Source organism: Sciurus carolinensis, chromosome 13 (assembly GCF_902686445.1).
Source record: "Sciurus carolinensis chromosome 13, mSciCar1.2, whole genome shotgun sequence".
NCBI classification, from domain to species: domain Eukaryota; kingdom Metazoa; phylum Chordata; class Mammalia; order Rodentia; family Sciuridae; genus Sciurus; species Sciurus carolinensis.
In genome coordinates this window covers 37,070,436-37,092,398 of record NC_062225.1, presented here as the reverse complement: position 1 = coordinate 37,092,398, position 21,963 = coordinate 37,070,436, and the positions used below count along the sequence as shown (strand labels likewise).

Genomic DNA, 21,963 nt, shown 5'->3' with positions numbered 1-21,963 from the left:
GAATGAAAAGATATTTTCCCAGAGTAATCATATAAGAGATCAAAAAAAGTTAAGAGGAAAAGGCTTAATGTGTGTCTATAATTGACTTCTGGATACAAGAATGACCAAATAATGAAAGTAAAGGGAGGAAAAAGAAGGGGATAAACAAGTACTAGTTTCTTATAAGAGGGGAAAAAAAACTAAATAGGCAAGAATGCTGTACCAAATAATTTTAGGCACAAGCCACTAGGTGGCAAAATCAGCGCAGGAAAGCTTGGATGCAAGTAATAAGTGATAATACAGCAGTTGGGAGGGGAAACAAGTTGAGAAACCACACTTTTGTTAGCCATAGTTTTGTGGTAATTTTATATGCAAAAGTCAGACTATAAAAAAAGTATTTTTATATCTGAAAAGCATTTTTACTTTGAAAATACTTGAAAAATACTTTCAAGCCAGGTGTGGTGATGCACACCTGTAATGCCAGCAACTCAAGAGGCTGAGGCAGGACGATCACAAGTAGGGGGCCAACCCTGGCAACTTAGCAACCTCATCTCAAAAAAGAAAAAAAGAGGGGGTGCTGGAGATGCAGTTCAGTGATAGTGTACTACTAGGTTCAATCAAATGTGTGTGTGTGTGTGTTTGTGTGTGTATTGCACATATATACATATCCCAGGACTGGGAGGGTAGTTCAATAACAGGAGCACTTGCCTAGCATGCACAAGACACTGGGGTTCAATCCCCATAACCACAAAAGGAGAAAAACAAAACAAAAACCCTAGTGCTACATGCCCCTAGATGCTTTAAAAAGTGCATGCTAGACAGAAACTACTTCATTTTGGAGACATTTTGAGGACCCCACAGTCTGTGAGTCAAGGCAAAGAGCTTGGTTTAGGCTCAAGGTCACCCAAAAGACAAAAGCCCTAAATTTAGGAAAGGTGGTAAATTTCATGAAAATATCCAGTGATTACATGAGTATTTTGTAGAGACTTGTAAAGGACAATCTAGTTACAAACAGATTAAACTTCAAACTGTCAGGGTGGTGGTCTGAAAAAATACATTTAAAAAGACCCAACATAGCTGGGTGCAGTGCTGCATGCCTGTAATCCCAGCAGCTGAGGCAGGAGGATTACAAATTCAAGGTCAGCCTCTGAAACTTATTAAGGCCCTAAGCAATTCAGCAAGATCCTGTCTCTAAATAAAAATACAAAAAAAGGGCTCAGGGGTTAAGTACCCTGGGTTCAATCCCTGGTACAAAAAAAAAAAAAAAAAAAGACAGGGAAGAGGGCAAGAATGGAGGAAGGAAGGACTGTATAGAGGGAAAAGAGGGGTGGGAGGGTTGGGGGGGGAAGGGAAAAAATAACAGAATGAATCAAACAACATTACCCTATGTAAATTTATGATTACACAAATGGTATGCCTTTATGCCATGTACAAACAGAGTAACAACATGTATCCCATTTGTTTACAATAAAAAAAAGGAAAAAAAAGAAAGAGGAATAAACTATTAATATAAACAATAAAAAAAAAGAAGACAGCACAGCTCAGAAGAATCACCTCTAATTCTTCTTCTCTCAATAATCAATAAGTGTTTACTGACCTCGATGCTCTAGACACCTGCTAAATATTTGATTGGTAAAATATTACTATTCTTTTATAGATAACTGAGACACATAGGCACAAAGTTAACTGCTCCAAAGGCACACAGGCATTAAGTGACAAACCAGTGATTAAGATGAAAGGCATCAGGCTGGGGTTGTAGCTCAGTGGTAGAGTTCTTGTGAGGCAATGGGTTGGATCTTCAGCACCACATAAAAATAAATGAATAAATAAAATAAAGGTACTGTGTCCACCTACAACTAAAAATATTTTTTAAAAAAAGATGAAGTCTCCTACTGATACTTATCTTTTATTAACAATCTGTATCCACCCCCCCGCTTTTAATTTTGTGGATGTCTTCAGAACTTTTTATTTATATAATATAGAGATATATATTTGGTGTCATATTTACTGTTTTCCCTCAACTTTTTATATTTGAAGACCTTAATTTCACCAATTATATCACTTCTCCAAAATGCAACCCTAAGATTAAACAGCTACTCATGACGACATATTTATTTTCAGATAATCAAACAGTTTTTACTTAAGACACTTTTTTTTAGTTCTTGGTCTAGAGTAGCATTTTCTTAACTCTGAAAACCCACATCCCTTAGTGATAAGAATGTCAAAGTTTTGCCATCTTCTTTATCTAAAGTTGTTTTCAAAAAACTAGAAATATCTGGTCTTGTCCCTTCACATCACTATAATTTGAATCCACCAGTATAATTCCCAAATACATTAATTTATTTTCAACTGTTGTATTTTTTTTAATATATAAAGAAATCTGGCCTAAATACATCTTCAGAAATGGAAATACCAGAAAACTACACTCTATGAACATATCAACGTACACAAATGCCCACAAAAACAAGGTACAGAAGATACATAATATATGGAATGATTCATGTGAATTTTTAAATATACAACAACACTATACAACAGTTTACACATACTTAAATGGAAAACATACTGAAATATGTGTGGGAATGATATACACCAACAACAAAAAGTGATGACCTCTGAAGGGTAAAGGCTGAGGATGTATCTCAGTGATCCAGTGCTTTGCTGGCACAGGAGAGGCCCTAGGTTCCATTCCTAGTATAGCCCAAATTAAAAAAAAAAAAAGAGGGTCTGCCCATCTGCCTGTATCTTCAATGCCTACTTTGTATGTTTAAAATGTTTCATGAAAACAATATAAAAGTGAACAAATTTCTCATCCCGTCTGAGTATAAAGGAATATATGAGATTATTTTTGGTTTTATGGTACTAGGGATCAAACCCAGTTCCTCATGTATGCTGAAGAGTAAGATGACTTTTAGTGACAGGATGGTTAGTTTTATGGTGAGGTATAAATGAATAAAATAGTTGGCCTAGAAAATTTATGAAATAAATCTACCCTTTTTTGATTCCCCAGAATCAGATTCTATATCCCATACCTGTCAATTCCTATATGGCCACTGAGTTTCCAGCTGTGCTTACAAAATGACTTCTCCCAAACATTAGAGATGTCTAGGCAGATTAAGTTGTCCAGGCAGATAATATGAAGACACTACTACTGGGCTTTGAAACAGGATCTACAAGATGTTTACAATGCCCTCTCAACATATATTTGGCCAATAATGTGCAAAGAGCAATAGGCAACTTCTGGCCCAGAGACACAGACTACATGTCTTGTCTTGTGAGAGAAGAATGTTATTTCAAACTGAAGATGAAATATATTTAATGGGGTTCCCCTATCTTGGAACTTTTTGGTCTATTGGTTAAATACTTTTAAACTGATTTTCTCCAAATATTTAAGGGGGAAAGGAAGAAACATGAAAACCCTTAATAAACAGAACAGAAAACATACTATTTGCTGAATGTTATTTGTTTAATGATTTTTGAGCTAGAAATGTTTGCACATCTATCTGTAATAGATTCCCAGTCAAGTAAGGCACATGACAGCTCCTTCTACTGTGGTGGAAAAAGATTTGTTCTGGATATGTACTAGGAGATATATTGCACTGACTTGTCCCAGTCTCACCCTGATCCAGCGCTTCATATCAAGAAGTCCCTCAGTATCTCTTCTTCACAGCATTGCCTCAAGTACATCCTCTTCAAACACTGAAACACAACATCAGGAGTTCCCTACACAGAAAGCAGTTATTTCAAATCAAGTCTCAAAAATCCACCATCTACAAGAACTCGATTACTTTCTCCTCTTCTCTAGGCTAACCAATTTAAAATACAAGTCCTCCAAAATAGTACCTACAAATGTTACATTACTTTATGTCTGCTCCAGTTTGCCCACAGACTTTAAAGGGACCTAGCTTCTTTAAAGCTCTGGACAGTACCAGGAATAATGAAAAGAGTATGAAGAGATCAATTAACTCATCTTAATTTTCTTCAATTAAAAAGAATGCAAAAGATAAAACATAATGATCTCTTTAAGTTGCAGGACCGTCACAGGTACATAACCATCCATTTCCCCCACAAGGGCATTTCAAGTGAAGTAGGGTGTTGGTTATTGTTAGTACTGTACCTCAGTTCCAAGCCCATTTTTCTATGCTCTGCAATGCTAGTCCCCATTTTGCCCCTTTCTTGGTCTTCCAGAGTCATTTAACAATGCAATAATATATTCTCAGCTATCACAACTGTGGGGAGGGGAAAGGTTACTGGTATTAAACCTGTAGTGGCAGGAAATGTTACTAAACATGCTTCAAAGCATCCCCCTGCCCCAAAATGTCAATGATGCCAAAGTTAAAAACAAAGACCTAGGATCTGCCAATTCTATTATTCAGATGCCCTTGGCAGCTAGCTGTCTTCTGGTTCACCTTCTGCCAGTGGAGGCCCAAATGGAGAGAGAAAGACAGAAGAGGTCAGTATCCCTCCAGCATCAGAGAGGTTCCTGCAATTGCTTCTTTGGACCCCTTCATCGTCAGTCAGCTGCAACCCACTTAGGAAGCTAAGTATCAACTATGTGGAGATGAGCCAGAGGACCTCTGAAGTATCAAATTCCAGTAACCCCATCTTTTCCCTCTTATTTATTTCTTTTTTTATGTGGTGCTAAGGATTCAACCCAGTACTTCATGCGTGCCTTGCTGAGCTACAACCTCAGCCCCTCATCTTTTCCCTTTCTACAATGATGGAAATGTCCTTCAACTGTACTGTTCAATGTAATGACAGCAATTAAAATGCCTTGACAGTTGAGGGCCCAAAAGCAGCAAGGAGCACACCAAGTGAGCACCCAGATCTTGGTGTCCAAACAGCATCCTCTAGTAGAAGAATGCAGAGTTCCTTGTAGAAATGGATGATCTCAAGGCAGGGCAAATCCATGAGCCTGAAATACCCAGTTCTGAAATGAATGATCCAGAAAGACTGATGAGGACATGTCAAAAGAACATGAAAGAAATCTTCGAGAGGCTCCCACTGGCCAAACTGGACACAATCTGAACATAAAAATGAATAACAGAAGCAACAGATTTATAACCCACTGACTAAGATAGTAATCTCCAAGTCCATACTGATATAATGGGAAATAAATAAATCAGGGAGAATGAAAAATGAAAAGAAAAAATCTTCTTTATGGTAGCTATATTGATGAGGACTTTAAATTTCAACTTTTACTTCACTAGTACTGGCACTCTGCTGTCCAGAAGAATAGCCACTAGCCACATATGACTATTTTATTAAACTTAAAATTTGAAATTCAGTTTCTCAATGGCACTAGTCACATTTTATGTAGTCATGGGGTTATCAGCCACTATACTGAACACTGATATACCAAACAATGGCATTTGAGACTCCAAGTCATAGTTTTGTGAAAATATGGCCTAAACTAGAGGGAATTCAAGGCTTCATTAACAAAGCATCCTTTAGTAAAAACAGGGGTGGGAGGTAGGGGGGAGCATGACATGATGGAACTGGGTAACTAAATCCTCACAAGAAGAGAAGGGGGAAGAAGAGAAAAAGAGAGACAGAAAAAATAGAACATAAAAGGAACACAAGTCCAGGAGCTTCAGAATTCTGAAAGGAAAAAAAAAATTCTGAAAGGGAGAAAATAATCAACAGAATGATTCAAGAAACTTCTCAAAAATAAGAACATGAATTGTCAGACTGAAAGTGTCCACAAAGCATTCAACATAATGAATTAAAGGGAAAAAAAAGGACCTAAACCAATCTTGTATCAGAAGAGCAATCAAAAATTGGTGATTCTACTAACTTCCAGGAGACAGGTAAGAAAAAGGAGTAGAGATAACACAAAGCTCAAGAATCTGATGTTTTCAACAGAACACAGGCCACTAAAAGTGATGCACTATCATCAACAAAGTTCCAAAGAATTTCCAAATGAAAGTTCTATACCTGGAAAAGTTATAATTCAGTGTATACTATAATAGAATAATATTTTCAGGCATGTTTAGTCTGAGAAAAATTACTTCCCATGTACCCGTTCTCTAGAAACCACAAAAGCATGTACTACCAGAGAAGTGAGAGAAGGATTTGAAAATGGGGAAATGGAAGCAAGAAATCAGGAGAGCCAATGAGAGAAAAACTATAAAAATCACCAAATCAAACAATGCAGGGAGAACCCCCAGAATGACAATGATGCAGCCAATGAGGGCAGCAACTCCACCCTGAAGTAGTGACACTCAAGAGTCCTACCCTACTCAAGAGTGAGGGTAGTATGTCACCCAGACGGTGAGGCCTCAGTATTGTTTTATACTAATTAACATAAAGAACCATGCACAGCTTGGTTTTAACAAAGTAAACACGCATCCTACGTAACCAATGTTTTAGATCCCACAAAGTTCTACCCCATTTATAGACTATCACAAGTTATCATCCCAAATACTGTCGGTGAAATTTGTCTGCTTTCTTTATGTACACACATACATAAACATATATCAATACTTGCAGTACTTTCACTGTCATTCTAGTACATGCAAAGAACAGAATGAGGGTTAAGATACACAGTTCCCCACCGAAGTTCCTAGCTCAGAGCAAAAAAGTCAATGTTCTGCTTTCTTATTTCATACTGTAAACAAGTGTACTTTTCATGGTCTATTTAGTGTCACATTTTCCCCTGTGCTGCTGGTGACTTTGCTACTTAAAAATGGACCCCCAAAGTAATGATGAAGTTCTGCCTATGTCCCAAAATGAATTAGATAAGCTTGGTTTAGGCATGAGTTATAGAGTTGTTGATCTTGGGTTCAATGTTCATCAATCAACAGTATTTTTAAAGTGTCCTTCACCAAGCGCAGTGGCACACATCTGTAATTCCAGCAACTCAGGAGGCTGAGGCAGGAAGATCCCAAGTTCAAAGCCAGCCTCAGCAACTTAGCAAGGTCCTAAGTAACTTAGCAAAATAAAAAAGGCCTGGGATATGGCTCAGTGGTTAAGTGCCCCTGGTAGAAGGGAGGGAGGGAGGGAGGGAAAAAGAAAGGAGGGGGAAAACAAAAACAAAAAAGAATCCTTCAATAGAAATACACATAAAATAAGGTTATATATTGATCTACTGATGAAATGGTTGTGACCAGAGGCTCATAGGAACCTAACCCTTTTATTTCCTCTAGGAGTAGAGGTTTGTATTTGTTAATTCAGTGTATGTGTCAACTTTACAGACTACAACACACACACACTCTTTCTTTCATATTCTTTTTCACCTGAGGGCAGAATGGAACCTAAGGGGTATGAGTCAAGCCAACTTCTTTCTTATCTGGTCTTGTTTGTGTGCTGATGAAGTTCCTGCTCTGCCTTCCAGAAGAAAAAGGTTGGCTGAGGACTTGGTTCATCCCAAGGAAGCATCCAGTTCTAACCTGCTCCTAGGAGATAGAGGTGGGCCACAGTAAGCAGTAGCCCTCTGACCAATCTCTGCTAGAAATCAAGCCTGATCCAATGACAGTCCAGCCACAGCTCCCTCCCTCTGGTGTGGGTCCTGAGCTTCCAAGGATCATTTATGATCTGGCCCAGTGATTTCTCCAAAGGTCTCTCAGGAATTCCTCAAGGAGTTGAAGGGAGATCTTGCTCAGGTTCCCTTTTCCTATAATTATCATTTAATGGTACAACTACCCTTTCCTTACACAATGGGGCATGAGTTCACTGTTCCTTGTTTCCTAACTTAACAGCTCAGAACCTAGATAGGAATAAATATTATGTTTGGAAATAAAATCACAGAGAAAGGTGAGAGGATGATTAAGACAAAAATCCAATTTGTGGGTATGAAGATGTTTGTAAGTAGCCGGACTGGTGGTGGCAAATGCCTATGATCCCAGAGACTCAGAAAGCTGAGGCAGGGCAATCACAAGTTAGAGGCCAGACTCAGCAATTTAGCAAGACCCTGTCTCAAAATAAAAAATAAAATGGGTAGGGAATATGGCTCAGTGAATAAACACTCCTGAGTTCAATCTCTGATACCAAAAGAAAAAAGAAAAAGGAAAAAAAAAAAAAAACAGAAAAAGATGTTTCTGAGATATCCTATTTCTTAATAAGAACAGTGGCTCCATGGATGCTTGTTTCATTCTCTTTTTTCTCAATACATACTGTTTATCCACTTTCCTGAATGCATGACACTTCACACATACATGAAAATTCTATTCTCAAAGAAAATAATTGGCTGGTCACATATCATTAAAATAGCAAATACTGTTAAATTTTTTTAAAAGACATAAAATTCTTGCCAGGCACAGTGGTGCATGACTGTAATCCCAGTCACTCAGAAGATGAGGTAAGAAGATTACCAAGTTTGAGGACTTAGCAACTTAGCATGACCCTGTCTCAAAGTAAAATTGTAAAAATGAGGGCTGTGATGTAGCTCAGTGCTTGCCTACCATGTACAAGATCCTGGGATATAGGTATAGTTCAGTGGTAGAACACTGGCTTAGCATATTCAAGGCCATGGGTTCAATCCCCAACACTGTCCCCCAAAAAAGTCTGTACATGTTTTAATACAGATGCAAGTTATTTAATATTTTCAATTCAGTTGGTTGAACTCATCAGGCTATATAAGTTTATGCATTAAAGAATCAGTCAGGACCAGGGGTATAAGTCAGAGGTAGAGTATATACTTAGCATGTACTTAGCATGTACTAGACCCTGGGTTATGGGAAGGAGGGAAGTAGGGAAAGAAAAGCTAAAATACCGAGGACAAAGTAGAAGAGAAAGAAATCAATGTGCCAAAACAAGATGAATCTTAAGAGGGATTCACTTAAATTCTGGGTTAAAAAAAAAAAAATTAAAAAGAACACCAGTTTTAATATTTAGTCTAAGATGGGATGCAGGTATTTAATAAGCCAACAAACAAGCAAATGTAAGCTGCATTAACAGCCATACATGCTACATAACTATAAAATTTCCACAATACTTACTCTTGCCACTTTATGTGAAGAATAATATCCAATCCTTGTGCACAATGACTGAATGGCAAAGTATAGAAAACTGTCAAGAGAAACTATTAAAAGGCAAGATGGGCCATTAAGCAGAAGAGCTAATAGGAGGCAATGCTGAGGCAATGTCATAGCTCTACACAACCTTAGAAAAAGAACTAGTTCTCTGTAGCTACTGAGTTAAAAACCAGGAGGCACTAAATGCAACATGGTATCCTGGATCCTGCAACAGAAGAGGGTTAAGAGTGGGAAAAGTGGGTGTAACCCCAGAGTCTGGAATTTACTAAGTAAAGTTTCTGAGCTGTTCCTTTGTTTTGGTGCTGGGGATTGAACCCAGGATTCCTGCTCTAAGCAGGAACCTTTCCACTGAGCTACATCCCCAATCTGGTTTCTGGTTTGACAAATGTGCCAAGGTAATATAAGATGTTAATACTAAGGGAAAAAGAGTGAGTATATGAGAAGTACCTAAACTATCTTCTTAGCATTTCTGTAAATGAAATATTACACCAAAATAAAAGTTTATTTTAAGAAAATAAGAAAAGATGCTTCTGGTTCAAAGTATGATTCTCTTACAAGGAAGTAAATGCTCTGTCAATGCATGGATTCTCAGAAATTAGAAGACAAACTGAAACATGCTTCTGAAAAGATTCCTACTTCTTGGGACCTGGTTACCATCTAAATTGGAGGTTGAAAAATTCACTAGGCCTTTTTTTTTTTTCGCCCCCTTGGTGATGCTGGGGATTGAACCCAGGGCCTTGTGCATGCGAGTTAAGCTCTCTACCAACTGAACTGTGTCCCCAGTCCTAGGCCCATTAATATTTACCTTGCAATCTGAAAATCAAAATGTAAAGAATAAAGCAACTGAAGCACTGGGCAAGTAACAATCTTGCTTATGAATAATGTTGTAATCAATTCTACCAGCTTTTGCAACTATAGGTTATAACCCAGTGAAATCAAATTAGTCACTGTAGCTCTCAACTGGGAGGCACCCCTCCCCAAGAGCATTGTAACTCAGGCGTAGGAGGTTTTTTTTGGTACTCACAATGACTGAGGGTCATAGTAGCATTGGGGGAAAAGTGTCAAAGATTCTAGGTGTCTTGTAATGCATAGAAATTTTTAAAAATAAAAATAAACTTTTAAAAAAAACTTTCAGGTGTCAATTTGACTGGATTAAGGAATACCTAGAGAACGAGCAAAGAAAGCATTACTTTGGGGGTGCTTCCATGAGGGTGTTTTTGTTTTCATTTTATATGCTAGGGACTCAAACCCTGGGCTCCTCATATTTGCTAGGCAAGTGTTCAACCTATGTGCTATTCCCCAAACCTCCTGAGGGGTGTTTCCAGAAAAAAGGTATTAAGTGAACTGAGTGAGAAAGATTCTCCCTCAATGAGAGAAGTTATCCAATGGACTGGGAACCTAGAGAGAATAAAAAGTAGAGAAAAGGATTTTCTTTTTCCTGAGGTCTCCTCTTTCCTGCCCACCAGAACTATAGATTCTCCAGTCTTGAAACTAAAATAAGCAAACCACTAGTTCTCTGGCCTTTGACCTCAGACTGAAAATTACATCATTGGCTTCCTTGGTTCTAAGGCTTTGTATATAGATTGGGCCATGCTACCAGCAATAGTCTGTTGTGGGATTCCTCAGGCTCCACAGTCATGTCAGTCAATTCCTCTTACTTCTCTAACATGTCTATATATACACATCCTACTGGTTCTGTCTCTGGAGAATCCTGACTGATATTGTCACTATTTATAAATTTAAAAAGATTTTTGTGTTTCATTTAGAGACTTACTGAAGACTTCCAGCATTCCGAAAAAAAATCTGATGACAAAGTCATTTGTAGTGGCTGAGTTTACTACAGTGGCTGAGTTTACAGTGCATTACCTGTACAGAATTTTCTTATAGCTATAACTTCCAAATATGCAAGACTCTGTTGAACTTATTTCCAAACATTAAATTAGTACAGACTTAAGAAACACAGGATTCTTGCTAAAAATGTTGTTAACATTTAATATTTTACATCGGTGTCATCAGATTTATATTTAATATTTAATTTTTTTTTAAAAAATTGTGATACAATGGCCAGAAATCTATGACATAAAAATAAACTTAATTGGGGGTTGTTATTATTTTTCTATTTACTCATAAGATCCCTTAAAGTGGTAACATAGTTGTTGCTGTTTCTTCTTCCAATTTATCCTTTATTCCCAATTACCTAGCAAAGGATATACTCTCCAGGAGCTTTAAATATCAGATGCATGTAGGTTGACAAAGCCAAGTTCCATCAGGCTTTCCATGACACCATTTCACAAGGAACTGTTTTGACACTAACCAGTGAGGTCAAACACATTGGTGACTATGTAATATTACTTTTATTTCTTCTTGTTAACAGTCTAATTTGTCTTATGCTATCCCTATATCAAAAAAGATATCTCTTTCTCTCAGTATATACAAATTGTTCTTTTTTATTTATCCCAACAACTTCCATTCTAGTATCTATCCACATGTCCATTTTTTCTATACTTTTTAATGGGTATGCCTTTATCTTTTAAAACCAAGCTTATTTCTTAAACACAGATGCAGGCACTTGACTACTTTGCTGTAATGTCTAAGGTAGTTACAATCTATTCATTATATTTAAGAATAATCAACATAATAAAAATTATTTGTTATAAAATTAAATGATGCTCCAGGTCACATGCCTGTGATCCCAGTGAACTAGAAGGCTGAGGCAGGAAGATCACAAGTTCAAAGCTAGCCTCAGCAACTTGGCAAGGACTTCAGCAACTCCAGCAAGACCCAGTCTCAAAATAAAAAATAAAAAGGGATGGAGACATAGTTCAGTGGTAAAGCATCTCTGGGTTCAATCCCCAGTGCCGAAAAAAAAAAAACTAAATGATGCACTGGCTCACCAAAAATAATGACTAATCTAGTGTATCTGAAATCAGAATTTCTTAAAAACTGAACAGAATTAAAATTTATCAGAATACACTGCAAATAGGGTATTATTTCATGAAACTTTTATTTCTATTAGGTGTGTTTTCTAGGTGCCATAAAATTTTTTTTGTTGTTTTAGTTTTGGGGGTGTTTTTTTTTTTTGGCAGGAGGGCAGTCAACAAGAGATTTAACACAGGGGTACTTGACACTGAGCCACATCCCCAGCCCTATTTTGTATTTTATTTAGAGACAGGGTCTCACTGAGTTGCTCAGCACCTCGCTTTTTGCTGAGGCTTGCGTTGAACTCTTGATCCTTCTGCCTCAGTCTCCTGAGGCACTGGGATTACAGGCATGTGACATTCCACTAGCTCCAAGGTGTTTTAACACTTGTATATGGGTGTCATTGCCTACACAAAGGCCTTAACCCTGTTGAGCTCTAGTCTTACTCTGTGATTCACTTCCCACTCTACTCATCCCACCCAGTCAATCCTCTTCTCCCTGAAGTAGATGCTTTCATCTTTCTCACTTCCTACATTGATGCCTTCTTCAAGTCACTCCCTCAATTGCTTTAAAAATTAAAAAAAAAAAAACACTTTTCTGTTTAAAAGCAAACCAGAAAAATCATGGGTATGGCACTAGCCTGTTTAGACATGAAGAAATCCAGAGGACATAAAGGTAAGGTAGAGGAGGGCCAGGCATGGTGGTGCTTGCCTATAATCCCAGCTAAGCAGGAGGTTAAGGCAGGAAGATCACAAATTCAAGGTCAGCCTGGGTAATTTAGCAAAATCCTGCCTCAAAATAAATTTTAAAAAATGAAAGAAAAAATAAAAAGCAGGGATGGAGCTCAGTAGCAAAGTGCTTTCCTAACATGCATGAGGCCCCAGGTTCAATACCAAAGGATATATTTATATAAAAATGAAAATGTTCAAGGGAGTCAGGTTTGATGTACTTAAATCAATCAGGAAAGAAGGAAGCAATTCTATGGTGGGGGGGGTTCAACAATAACAAAAAGTTAAATAAAAACTAAGTTGTACGCCTATGATATGACCTAGCAATTATCATTTCTAGGGATATACTAAGACAGTATCTTGTTAATTCTAATAATTTTTAAAGTTTCTTAAGCTTTTTTAAGGTATAAAGTAATATCAGCAAAAGAACGATGATTTTAATCTCCATTTTTGAATGTTTATATTGGTTACTTAATTTCCTGTCTCATTATATTCATTTGACCAAGCAGTTTTTGACATAGCTAACATTACTTCCTAACAGGTATTGTGAAAATTTGGTTTTCACAATGACTGTGAAGTTGGCACTATCAGGATTCTAGACATTCTGCTGTAATGGACAATACTACTACTCAATGAAGAACTGTCCCAACTTCCCATGACTTTCAAATGTCGCAACACAAAAACCCGTGTATAATATCTCGAGTTTAGAATCAAGCTCAATTTTAACATGTAAAAACTACATATTTTGAATGATTTTAACATATACTGAAATCATCAGTAATACAGTTGCTTGGAATGTGATACCATGAGTTGTTCAAAAAGAAACAATGATAAGCAACATTGTTTATGGTATCTGAATTGCCAATATAACATGTTCCTTAAAATAGTTGTTCCTAAGCATTCATTTCTTTTGTGTGTACATTTCCGGTGGACGAAGAACACAAGTTAAAAAGCCAGTGCTGGAGTTCGAACCCAGAGCCTCTGAAGTGCTAGGCAAGCACTCTACCACTGAGCTAATCCCCAGTCTCTTGAGCATTTATATTTTGAAAGACATTACTTATTATTCATTATTTCAGTTTTATTTTTCCTTTATATTAGAGTATTCTGGTGATTCTTTAAAGTATGAGTAGAGTTCTTCATAGGAGAATTCTAATAAACAAAAATGATAAGAAAAGTCAACATCTTTAATCACCATGAAACAATGGATCCACATCAGTGACCACCAGTGGAGAGAGAGCCTGACAGTTCAAACACTCAAACAACCAGACATTATGGGTCTCTCCATATTACATAAAAATGAGTATTACAAAATATTTAGTACCTATGATATATTCTTACCAAAGATAAACAAAAACTTGAGTCGGGCCTCTGGAACTGCGTGCTATTCAAAAGAAATATGAGGAGCAGGTCATGATATGAAAAGTATGCTAATATGGTACCATAAAAATGCAATTCAGAATGTGGAAACTATTAAAGAAATGGTCTAATATATTCAGCAAACGAATAGCATTTTCAAAGGGAAGTAAGGGCTGTTGAAAAGCAGTATACTTTTTATTTTATTTTATTTTTGTAGTATTGGGGTTCATACTAGGCAAATACTCTAACACTGAACTAAATTCCCATTCCACAAATCTGAGTACATTTCAAAGGACATACCAACCAAATGTAGTATGTGGACCTGACTTTACAGGTGTGGCACACACAAATCCCAGCAGCTGGGGAGGCTGAGGCAGAAAGACTGCAAGTTCAAAGCCAGCCTCAGCAATTTAGCAAGACCTAAATAACTCTGCAAGACCCTGTCTCTAAATAAAATACAAAAGAGAGCTGGGGATGTGGGGATGTTAAGCGCCTATGGGTTCAATTCCCAGTACCCACCCCATCTCCCAAAATAAATCAAACACATACACATTTGTAAGTAAAATAACATGTGGGGCTCAAATTTGCTTTAAAATACTAAAATCCAAAACAGTAGAAGAAATCAATATAAAAATAGCAAAAAGTCTTGGGAGTGTAAGTTCAGTGGTACACCACTTACCTAATATGTGAGGTCCTGGGCTCAATTTCAGCAAAAAGAAAAAAAAAAAAAAACGGGGTAAAATGTTGATGTGTTGAAGATGGGTAACAGAAAAAGGGAGTATATTAAGTACGTGTTAATCTCAAATTTTGTCAGCACTGGGGCCTGAACCCAGGGCCTTGTGCATGCTAGGAAAGCACTACAACACTGAGCTACATCCCCAGATCCTCGGTTGATTTGAAAAACCATCTTAGAAAAAAAAAAAAAAAAAGTGATACAAAATCATTTGAGGTGCTATTGTTATACCTGGTTGACAATCATTTATGTGACACAACACTCTGTGAACTACTCAATGCAAAGTTCACCTGACACATCTATCATTTTCATAAGGACTCAGTGACAATCTCTGTCTCAAAAGGTCTATAGTGACAATTTAGAAACCCAGCCAGTTTAGCCCCAATGGATTCTAAAACTATTCTCACTGCTCACAAACTCTTCCTTGTGTTTTCCTGCCACCTTTGTTTAATACTTGCTGGATTGGAAAGTCTTTTTCTACTCTATCCAGACAAATATCCCTTCCCCACAAACTTTGTTCAAACTCCTTCCGAGTCCCTGGTTTTCATCTGAAGACATTTTGAACTGATATAATGTCAGAAAAGGAAGAAAATATTTAACACTTTCATAACCCTTGTAGTATATCTAGTTTTTAAACTTCCTGCCTTGTTAGAATACAAATGTCTCACTTGAGAGCAGCAACCTTATCTTATATAAAGAAAGATACCTGTATGTTACTAGCACTCAAATTACATGGAAAGTCACCAGAAAGAATAAATTTGAGGTGCTACTGCTGTATTAATTAGTATGAGTTAGTCATTCCACAAGATATATGTATTTCAAAATATGTTGTACATACAATTAAAAATACATGAACTTGAAAACTATATGAAAAATATTAAGGAAGGTAGGCAGCCACTTTCTGTATCCAAGATGAGAACAATGAAGTCACTAACAGCCCAAAAAACAAGTGCTTACCATATGCCAGGCACTACTATAAACATTCTATCTGTGATAACCAAATACAACCACTCTCTCAAATTGCTAAGCATTATGCCCATTTCATGAAATGAAGTACAAAGAGATAACTTACCCATGGTCATAGTAAGTAACCAAGCTGGGGTTCGAACCCAGGCAGTCTAGCTCTGTTTTAGTCAACTTTTTCACTGCTGTGACTAAAAGACACAACCAGAACAACTGTAGAGGAGGAAAAGTTTATTTGAGGGCTCACAGTTTCAGAGGTCTCTGTCCACAGAGCTGGCTCCATTCCTTGGGGCTCAAGGTGAAGCAGAACAACATAGCAGAACAGTGTGGCAGAGGGAAGTAGCTCACATGACGATCAGGAATCAGAGAGAGAGATCTCCACTTGCCAAACACAAATACATACCCCAAAGCCATGCCTCCTCCAGGTATACCCTATCTGCCTTCAGTTAACACTCAGTTAATCCCTACCAGGGAATTAATTCACTGATTAGGTTAATATTCTCACAACCCAATCATTTCTCCTCTGAATCTTCTTGCATTGTCTCACATGTGAGTTTTTGGTGGACACCTCACATCCAAACCAGAACAAGTTCCAAAGCTTTATTCCTGACTTCACTATTCAGAATCTGAGGGAAAACTTTATCCACTGTAGAGTCTGGCTTTGGGATATCTATGAATTAACAAATTCTGAGTCCGATGTTTTGGTTCTCTCGGTGCTCTCTGTCTACTGTAAAATGGGCTGGAGTAATGGGATCTAAATTCTAGTCCTGACATCATCACAAACTTGTGGTACAAACTCAAGTAGAATGTGTGACTCAGCCTTTCTAAACCACAGCTGGAGGTAAAGATGTAGGAATGGGAGTAGCTCTAGTAGAGGCTGCTATTGCAACTGATTTACTTCTGGACCAAAAGATCTTATTCTACCTTCCTCTTGATTTTTTTGGAGAGAAAAAGGACTAAAATAAATTAATTCATTATCCAGCTGTTAAACTGGCCTAATAAGCATAGTGAAATCTTCAGACCCAGACCTGTATAGCTACAGCACTAACATTATGAGACATACTGGGTTTTCTACCTCTAGGTTCCTTCTCTTCTGCTACTGAGGAGAAAAAAATAAGGTTCACAGGCCTCCAAACTAGTTACCTAATAAAAGGTCTGGGAAACTCAAGTCACAAGAAACTGAAGAGAAGGACAAAATAATCACATCATGTCTTGACTTTATTAATAAAGACTCCTAAACTTTCTTTGCTCAGCACAAATTTATTCATATTCATTACCCAACCAACTGAACTACAGTTCATCCCAATGACCTACAAACCTCCATTTGAGTATCTGACACATCTAACACATTGGAAACAGAACTCTTGACTTTCACCTTCAAAATGTTCCTCCCTTCCTCCTGCCTTCCTCATCTCAGTAAATGGTCCTCTTTCTCACCACTGGCTTTCAAAAGGATGACCAAGCTGTCACCCTTGGCTTCTCCTTGTCCCCTACACTGCACCAGAAGTCCTGTTGGCTCTACCTTCAAAGTACACCCATTTCAGGATTGGGGGTATGGCTCAGTGGCAAAGCATGTGCTCAACCTGTATGAGGTCCTGGTCAGTTACTAGCAACACACACACACACACACACACACACACACACACAGCCACTCAGCTTATCTCTCATCACTCAAGCTACCTTTATCCTCCACCTACAGAGCTTCCCGACCTACCTTACTCTAACCTCCTCTGAAATACCTGACCATTTTCTCTAAAATAGTCACACAAACTACCCATCTACCTTCCATGGTTATTTAATCTTTATTCTCTGAATTTATCTTCAGAATATTTGGCACCATCCAAAATTATATATTTCATCTGGGGCCCTCATCTCCACAAAGACGTAAGCTCTACAATGAGAAGAACTTCTTAGTTGTCATCACTATTCCCAGCTTCAACAACAGTGCCTAGCATAGTTAATCATTAGTTTGTTCATTCATTTATTTATTCATTCATTCATTTCATGGGAATGAACCCAGGGCTTCTCACATGTTAAGCACATGTTCTACCACTGAGACACACCCCCAGTCCTGACCTGAGTATACTTCTGCAGGAAGAGCCACAGGACATGCTGGTGTAGTATAAGGGAAAAGAAGCCAAAAATTAGTTTAGTCCTCCTTGTGAAAGTAAGTAGAAAGAAGCAGGCCATTTACTAAGATGAGGAAGGGAAGAACATTTTGAAGACAGAGGTCAAGAGTTCTGTTTCCAATGTACTGAGTTAGTGATGTCTGTTAGAAATTCAAATGGAAGTGTCTTATAGAGCTAAGTTGGGGTTGCGGCTGTAGCTCAGTGGCAGAGCACTTGCCTAGCATGTGTGAGGCATGGGTTCAATCCTTGGCACACATAAAAAAATGAAAACAAATAAAATAAAGGCATGTTGTCCATCTACAACTATAAAAAAATAAAAAATAAAAAATAAAGAATATAGCTAAGTGATAGAGCACTTGAAGGCCAAGGTTCAATCCCCAATACTACCCCAAAAAAGAAAAAATACAGAAAGAAGAAAACCCACATCATCAGATATTCAAATGGAGATCTGTAGGTCATTGAGATGAACCAACTATAATTTAGCTGACTGAATATGAATAAATACATGCGAGGCAAAAACTATGTTAGGAATTTTAATATCTGTATTATATGCCAAACCCTAGGCTAGGTGCTAAAGATACCTCCAACTATTGTCATTTCTCTCTCCCTCCACTGAAGAATCTTTGGGGAGTGTCCCTAATTTTTCATGTGCACTCAGGATTTAACACATTGCAATCTGAACTCTAGCCTACTCCTTTGAAACTACTAACTTCCACAACCCTCCCCACTCCAAGACCCAATCCAATCAACACTTTATTCCTTATCTTCTTAACCTTTCTACAGCAATATTAAGCATATCCTTCTTCTGAAAAACCACCCTTCCAAGTTTCAATACCACCAACGCTCTCTCCAGTTCCTCTACTCTCCATGCTATTTCCATTCAGTCTACTGCTCCTTCAAGATTCAGTGTTCCACAAGGTTTGATGATCAGTCTCCTTATCTTCCCAATCCATATATTCTCACCATCCCCCTGAACAATTGATTCATCTTAGTTCAGACCTCAATCTCACATGTTAGCCCCCTGACATCTCTACAGGTGTCTCAAGCCGAACAAGGTGAAACCAAAGGCAATTCCCTTCTAACTGCTTCTGGCAGCCAATTTCAAAGCATACTTCTCTGTTCTTTATATACATCTTGATGAAAGGTACAGTACAACTAATCAAGCCACAAACCCAAGAGTTTTCATAAATATTCCCTTCTTCCACAATCCCTATGCCTGATCAATCACATCTACTTGCCCCTACAACTATCTTTTCTTATGGTAACTTATCTGTTCCCCTCCTGTTCTCCTCCCTGCAAATCCATCCTCCAGAGCATATCTTTCTAAAACACAAAAATCAGATCATATTACTCCCCGGCTCAAAATTTCCTAAAAACGAATTCCCCATTTCCATACTCTCAACAAAGTTCATCTCCTGGCATGTGTCCCTCTTTTCTGATTCAGTAATGCTATGCCTTCTCCTACACCATAAGCCTGGTAATTCAACAACTACCATTCTTTTGGGGATACCTTCATAAATTCATCCATAAAACAAAGGAGCCTGCCATCTGTTTTCCCACTATACCTTGTAAGGATACCTTTATCATAGTTCTTACTACCCTGTCCAGTAATCACTTGTGTGATCCTAGGAGGCTGGAACTCCCCAGTGTCCAGCAATCTCCACACAGAAAAATCAATATACACTTAATAAGTGAATAGTTTAAAGCAGGGTCCAGGAAGCCACAACCTGCCAGCCTACAGTACAAATCTGGCCCATCATCTGTTTTAGTACAGCTTTTTAGCTGTAAAAAACTGGAAAACTTACAAAATAATAATATGCTGTAAATATTTACACTATTACACTGCAGTTCAGTGGTAGAGAACCTGCCTTCCTTTCCAGGCCCTGGGTTTGATCCCAACACTGCCAAAAAGAAAGAGAAGTGGGGGGTGGTATTTAGTAGTATTATGTAAAATTCAAATTATATAAAATTCAAATTTCAGTGCCCATATTTATGGCTCACTGCCATGTTCATGTATGTGTGTGTGTTTGTGTGTATGTGTGTGTATATGGTCTTAAGGTTGCTTTTCTACTATAACAACAGAGTGAGTAGTTGCAATTGAGACCATATGGCCCATAAAACAACATTTGCTATTTGGCCCTGTACAGAAAGATTGCTGATCTATGAAGTAAATACAAATAAGATCTTGACCTCTTCTGTTATTGGCAGGTGGCAGTGGCTTATCAGGACACAGATAACCACTGCCTGTACTGCACAGGGAGAAGTTTTCTTTGCCTCCCACTTTCTGGCTTTTTGCTTTCCTTCCACTTGCTGCTAGTGGCCAAGTTCACCAGAATGTCTGTAGTGCAATGCCCAAGAGTTAGCAGATGGGCTGGTGGGATTGGGGTAAGGGGACATTCCACAATGAGTGCAAGCAGCTGATCAAGTACACCATCAACCTCTTATCACTTATACTTTTGGTACAAAAGAGCTCCTCTATGAGAAGGATAGCTCTGCTGCAGACAGATTTCAGCACATGAGGAAAGAATTTTATAAAACTGATATGAAAAGGACTGTAGAAGGGATACGGATTGTATGAGAACTAGTTACCTAATGTGTTATAGCTAGGGCTAGGAACAACTTTCTTCAGATTACCTGGTGGTGAACGAAACACAGAAGATGAAGTTGAAAGACTAAAATGCTTAATGACAGAGATACTGGGTCATCAAGATAGAATCCTCCAAAGTTGAATCACTGATGACTGCACTGGTAACTGGTAGAGACCAAATTTGAAACTCTGCAGTATCAACATACTCCTGCACACATTACAAAGCCTAACATAAGCAGTTGTTTCTAATGCAGCTTCAAGAGAAAGCCTTATTTGCAGTCTCTAAATATGACAAGTTGGTAGGTGCCCCTTTGTTTGAATTGACAATGTGCCAGGATATGGACCCATCATTTCTATTTCTAGCCTTCCTCAGTTGTTGAGCAGTTTCAGTTTCATATACAACTGAACACTGCCATAGAGAAGTAAAAGAATCCCTCTCATAGCATAGCTATACACAGTACAGAAGAGGCATCTTTGTAAAGTTTTTATTTTTCTCTTTCTCAATCCCTAAATTGATACCTACTTTACATTTAAATACTAAGGTGAATATGAAGAACTAGATAGTGGTGTAAATAAGTGATGTTTATTTACTCTTGACTCTAGTAATAATTTTGTGTAACATTATTGAAAGTGAATTTGTATTTTTTTCTCATTCAACTTTTAAAAATCTAAAATAAGTAAATAAACAAATAAACACAGACTTTTTTGATAGAACCTAGTTCAAAATCCTGGCTTTAGCACTTGCTACCTGTGTAACCTAGGGCAAATAACCTCTCCATTCATAATCTAAAATAATGTATACCTTGCCAGGTTGTTTTGAAATTTTAATATGCCTATTTACTGAGGTCCCTGCTATAGGAACCAATCTATACAGTACTGATACAGAGTACAGCTAAATATTTAGAACCTAAGTCTGGGTTTGCATTCTAGCTCTGTCACATAGAGTGTCACCTTAAGCAAAATAATTAACTTCTGGGCATTTCAATTTCCTTCTTTATAAAATGGGGTCATAACTGGTACCTCACGGAACTTGTGAGAATTAAATGAGTAGGTAAATATGAAATGCTGAGAATGGTTCATGGAACATAGTAAGTTCTCAATAAATATTACTATTCATATGGCAGGTACTTGTTTAACAGCTTTTCGCCCTCCTGCTTCTTCATCTGTAACTCCCATCCCAAGAAGCCTACATTTAAAGGAAAAGACAGGCAAATAAGTCAATACTTGCATGACAAATATTACTACAGAAGAAGGCTTCCAAATCAGTAACTTGGTTCCCTTAGTTCTCCAACTTCTCCTTTTTTTTTTTCCAATAAAACAAAAAAAATCAATCCCTTTGTCACTGTTTGCTAATTTCTGTGGTGTAACCAAATTCAAGCTACCAAGGTGACACTGTTGAGTGAAAGCTGGGCAGAAAATAGCACACCATTCTATAATATTTCTACCAAACAGACATAATAGATATAAACAGCTTCAAGAGCCAGATAATGATACCTAGTAGTAAAATAAATAGGAAGTGGTGGGTTTTGAGTATTCCTTTTTAAATATAATTTGATTGTCATTTTATGTAACTTAATTTTATCAATGACTCAAT

General features: G+C 37.7%; 1 protein-coding gene and 1 pseudogene across 1 annotated transcript in view; one reads left to right on the top strand and one right to left on the bottom strand.

Moving 5' to 3' along the window:
- Positions 1-21,963, bottom strand: part of Kcmf1 (potassium channel modulatory factor 1) — a 79,587-nt gene that overhangs the window by 42,034 nt on the left and 15,590 nt on the right. The gene's annotated exons all lie outside the window — the stretch shown is intronic.
- Positions 12,524-20,775, top strand: LOC124963482 (cleavage and polyadenylation specificity factor subunit 5-like; annotated as a pseudogene).